We start from the raw sequence: 6,000 nt of genomic DNA on the forward strand, positions 1-6,000 counted from the left end.
GATTAAATTGTTTTTTTTTTCCCCTCATCAATCTACACACAAGACCCCATAATGACAAAGCAAAAATATTTTTAGAGAATTTAGCAAATGTATTAAAATTAAAAACGGAAATATCACATTTTCATAAGTATTCAGACACTTTACTCAGTACTTTGTTGAAGCACCTCTGGCAGCGATTACAGCTTTGAGTCTTCTTGGTTATGACGCTACAAGCTTGGCACACCTGTATTTGAGGAGTTTGTCCCATTCTGCTCTGCAGATCCTCTCAAGCTCTGTCAGGTTGGATGGGGAGCGTCGCTGCACAGCTATTTTCATTTGCATATACTCCAGAATGTTATGAAGAGCGATCAGATGAATTGCAATTAATTGCAAAGTCCCAAAAAAACATTTCCACTGCATTTCAGCCCTGCCATAAAAGGACCAGCTGACATCATGTCAGTGATTCTCTCGTTAACACAGGTGAGAGTGTTGACGAGGACAAGGCTGGAGATCACTCTGTCATGCTGATTGAGTTAGAATAACAGACTGGAAGCTTAAAAAGGAGGGTGGTGCTTGAAATCATTGTTCTTCCTCTGTTAACCATGGTTACCTGCAAGGAAACGTGCCGTCATCATTGCTTTGCACAAAAAGGGCTTCACAGGCAAGGATATTGCTGCTAGTAAGATTGCACCTAAATCAACCATTTATCGGATCATCAAGAACTTCAAGGAGAGAGGTTCAATTGTTGTGAAGAAGGCTTCAGAAAGTCCAGAAAGCGCCAGGACCGTCTCCTAAAGTTGATTCAGCTGCGGGATCGGGGCACCACTAGTGCAGAGCTTGCTCAGGAATGGCAGCAGGCAGGTGTGAGTGCATCTGCACACACAGTGAGGCAAAGACTTTTGGAGGATGGCCTGGTGTCAAGAAGGGCAGCGAGGAAGCCACTTCTCTCCAGGAAAACATCAGGGACAGACTGATATTCTGCAAAAGGTACAGGGATTGGACTGCTGAGGACCTTCTCCCACCCATCCAAGAACAGTTTGGTGACGAACAATGCCTTTTCCAGCATGATGGAGCACCTTGCCATAAGGCAAAAGTGATAACTAAGTGGCTCGGGGAACAAAACATCAACATTTTGGGACCATGGCCAGGAAACTTCCCAGACCTTAATCCCATTGAGAACTTGTGGTCATTCCTCAAGAGGCGGGTGGACAAACAAAAACCCACAAATTCTGACAAAGTCCAAGCATTGATTATGCAAGAATGGGCTGCCATCAGACAGGATGTGGCCCAGAAGTTAATTGACAGCATGCCAGGGCGGATTGCAGAGGTCTTGAAAAAGAAGGGTTAACACTGCAAATATTGACTCTTTGCATAAACTTAATGTAATTGTCAATAAAAGCCTTTGACACTTATGGAATGCTTGTAATTATACTTCAGTATACCATAGTAACATCTGACAAAAATATGTAAAAACACTGAAGTAGCAAACATTGTGAAGTCCAATACTTGTGTCATTCTCAAAACTTTTGACCACGACTGTACTTTGCATCGTTCATCTTTCCCTCGATCCTGACTAGACTCCCAGTCCCTGCCGCTGAAAAACATCCCCACAGCATGATGCTGCCACCACAATGCTTCACCGTAGGGATGGTGGCAGGTTTCCTTCAGAAATGACGTCTGGCATTCAGTCCAAATAGTTCAATCTTGGTTTCATCAGACCAGAGAATCTTGTTTCTCCTGGTCTGAGAGTCTTTAGGTGCCTTCTGGCAAACTCAGAGCGGGCAGTTTTTTATTTTTATTGAGGAGTGGCTTCTGTCTGGCCACTCTACCATAAAGGCCTGATTTGTGGAGTGCTGCAGAGATGGTTGTCCTTCTGGAAGATTCTCCCATCTGACAGAGCTCCAGAGTTCCTCTGTTGAGTGACCATCGGGTTCTTGGTCACCTCCCTGACCAAGGCCCTTCTCCCCCGATTGTTCAGTTTGGCTGGTCGGCCAGCTCTAAGAAGAGTCTTGGTGGTTCCAAACTTCTTCCATTTAAGAATGATGGAGGCCACTGTGTTCTTGGGGACCTTCAATGCTGCAGACATTTTTTCTTACCGTTCCCCAGATCTGTACCTCGACACAATCCTGTCTCGCAGCTCTACAGACAATTCATTCGACCTCATGGCTTGGTTTTTGCTCTGACATTTAGCCAGTAGAAATCGGTGAGCGGGCAACATTTTTGGGGGTTCTTGCATTGGAATTATATTGAATTCTGCTCATGTCACGCTATACCCCAATAAACATAAGGTTCAAATGCAGAGACTCTGAGACCGCTGATTGAGTGCTTTTGAAGTGATAGCCTACAGATTTCGCGCCAACCTATCTCCAATGCGCTGTATCAGCAGAATGGACAGCGCTGTCCATTCCAGATGGATTACCAGGACGTGTACTCAGAGCATACGGGGACCAACTGGCAAGTGTCTTCACTGACATTTTCAACCTCTCCCTGACCGAGTCTGTAATACCTACATATTTCAAGCAGACCAAGAAAGCGAAGGTAACTGGCCTAAATGACTACCGCCCCATAGCACTCACATCAGTAGCCATGAAGTCCTTTGAAAGGCTGGTCATTTTTTATTTTTTATTTAACCTTTATTTAACTAGGCAAGTCAGTTAACATATTCTTATTTACAATGACGGCCTACCAAAAGGCCTCCTGCGGAGACGGAGGCTGGGATTAAAAAAAAGTATGTATGTATATATATATATATATATATACACACACACAGTGGGGAGAACAAGTATTTGATACACTGCCGATTTTGCAGGTTTTCCTACTTACAAAGCATGTAGAGGTCTGTCATTTTTATCATAGGTACACTTCAACTGTGAGAGACGGAATCTAAAACAAAAATCCAGAAAATCACATTGTATGATTTTTAAGTAATTAATTTGCATTTTATTGCATGACATAAGTATTTGATACATCAGCAAAGCAGATCTTAATATTTGGTACAGAAATCTTTGTTTGCAATTACAGAGATCATACGTTTCCTGTAGGTCTTGACCAGGTTTGCACACACTGCAGCAGGGATTTTGGCCCACTCCTCCATACAGACCTTCTCCAGATCCTTCAGGTTTCGGGGCTGTCGCTGGGCAATACGGACTTTCATCTCCCTCCAAAGATTTTCTATTGGGTTCAGGTCTGGAGACTGGCTAGGCCACTCCAGGACCTTGAGATGCTTCTTACGGAGCCACTCCTTAGTTGCCCTGGCTGTGTGTTTCGGGTCGTTGTCATTCTGGAAGAACCAGCCATGACCCATCTTCAATGCTCTTACTGAGGGAAGGAGGTTGTTGGCCAAGATCTCGCAATACATGGCCCCATCCATCCTCCCCTCAATACGGTGCAGTCGTCCTGTCCCCTTTGCAGAAAAGCATCCCCAAAGAATGATGTTTCCACCTCCATGCTTCACAGTTGGGATGGTGTTCTTGAGGTTGTACTCATCCTTCTTCTTCCTCCAAACACGGCGAGTGGAGTTTAGACCAAAAAGCTCTATTTTTGTCTCATCAGACCACATGACCTTCTCCCATTCCTCCTCTGGATCATCCAGATGGTCATTGGCAAACTTCAGATGGGCCTTGACATGCGCTGGCTTGAGCAGGGGGACCTTGCGTGCGCTGCAGGATTTTAATCCATGACGGCGTAGTGTGTTACTAATGGTTTTCTTTAAGACTGTGGTCCCAGCTCTCTTCAGGTCATTGACCAGGTCCTGCCGTGTAGTTCTGGGCTGATCCCTCACCTTCCTCATGGTCATTGATGCCCCACAAGGTGAGATCTTGCATGGAGCCCCAGACAGAGGGTGATTGACTGTCATCTTGAACTTCTTCCATTTTCTAATAATTGCGCCAACAGTTGTTGCCTTCTCACCAAGCTGCTTGCCTATTGTCCTGTAGCCCATCCCAGCCTTGTGCAGGTCTACAATTTTATCCCTGATGTCCTTACACAGCTCTCTGGTCTTGGCCATTATGGAGAGGTTGGAGTCTGTTTGATTGAGTGTGTGGACAGGTGTCTTTTATACAGGTAACGAGTTCAAACAGGTGCAGTTAATACAGGTAATGAGTGGAGAACAGGAGGGCTTCTTAAAGAAAAACTAACAGGTCTGTGAGAGCCGGAATTCTTACTGGTTGGTAGGTGATCAAATACTTATGTCATGCAATAAAATGCAAATTAATTACTTAAAAATCATACAATGTGATTTTCTGGATTTTTGTTTTAGATTCTCTCTCACAGTTGAAGTGTACATATGATAAAACATTACAGACCTCTACATGCTTTGTAAGTAGGAAAACCTGCAAAATCGGCAGTGTATCATATACTTGTTCTCCCCACTGTATAGGACCAAACACACATCAGAACAAGAGAGACAACACAACACTACATAATGAGAGACCTAAGACAACATAGCATGGCAGCAACACACGACAACACATCAAGGTTGCAACACAACATGGCAGTAGCACAACATGGTACAAACATGGGCACTGACAACAGCATGAAGGTGGAGACAACAATACATCACGCGATGCAGCCACAACTTTTAGTAAGAGTGTCCATGATTGAGTCTTTGAATGAGGAGATGGAGATAAAACTGTCCAGTTTGAGTGTTTTTTGCAGCTCCTTCCAGTCGCTAGCTGCAGCAAACTGGAAAGAAGAGCGATAGAGGGATGTGTGTGCTTTGGGGACCTTTAAAAGAATGTGACTGGAGGAACGGGTGTTGTATGTGGAGGATGAGGGCTGCAGTAGGTATCTCAGATAGGGGGGAGTGAGGCCTAAGAGGATTTTGTAAATAAGAATCAACCAGTGGGTCTTGCAACAGCTATACAGAGATGACCAGTTTACAGAGGAGTATAGAGTGCAGTGTTGTGTCCTATAAGGAGCATTGGTGGCAAATCTGATGGCTGAATGGTAAAGAACATCTAGCAGCTCGAGAGCACCCTTACCTGCCAATCTATAAATTACATCTCCGTAATCTAGCATGGGTAGGATGGTAATCTGAATCAGGGTTAGTTTGGCAGCTGGGGTGAAAGAGGAGCAATAGAGAAAACCAAGTCTAGATTTAACCTTAGCCTGCAGCTTGGATATGTGCTGAGAGAAGGACAGTGTACTGTCTAACCATACTCCCAAGTACTTGTATGAGGTGACTACCTCAACCTCTAAACCCTCAGAGGTAGTAATCACACCGGTGGCTGCCTTCCAAGCAATGGGAACCTCCCCAGAGAGGAGAGACAGGTTAAAAAGTTCAGAGACAGGCTTGTTGATGATGGGGGCTGCAACCTTAAAGAAGAAAGGGTCGAAACCATCTGACCCAGATGTTTTTTTGGTGTCAAGTTTAAGGAGCTCCTTTAGCACCTCGGACTCCGTGACCGCCTGCAGGGAGAAACTTTGTAGCGGGGCAGGGGAAAAAGAGGGAGGAGCGTCGGGCTAGTCGCATTAGAAGGACTGGGAGATGAGGAAATATTGGACGGGCAAGGAGGCATGGCTGTGTCAAATAGGAATCCTTACTCAATGAAGTGGTGATTAAAGAGCTCAGCCATGCGCTCCTTGTCAGTAGCAACCACATCATCAACATTAAGGGACATGGGCAGCTGTGAGGAGGAGGGTTATTCTCCAGGTCTTTAACCGTTTTCCAGAACTTCTTGGGGTTAGACCCACAGAGAGAGAACTGCTCCTTAAAGTAACTAACTTTAGCCTTCTGGATAGCCTGAGTGCACTTATTTCTCATTTGCCTGAACGAGAGCCAGTCAGCCTGAGTATGCGTGTGCCGAGCCTTTCACCAAATGGAATTCTTGAGGTGGAGTAACTCCGCCAGATCACGGTCGAACCAGGGGCTGAACCTGTTTTTAATTCTCATTTTCTTTATGGGGACGTGTTTGTTAACAATACCACTGAAAATATTTAAAAAAGAAGGTCCAAGCGTTTTCGACAGAGGGGATCAAGCTGATTCTATACCAATTTTTAGCAAGCGTCTGTGACAAATCA

This window comes from Coregonus lavaretus (assembly GCF_964263955.1).
Source record: "Coregonus lavaretus genome assembly, chromosome: 23".
Lineage (NCBI taxonomy): Eukaryota > Metazoa > Chordata > Actinopteri > Salmoniformes > Salmonidae > Coregonus > Coregonus lavaretus.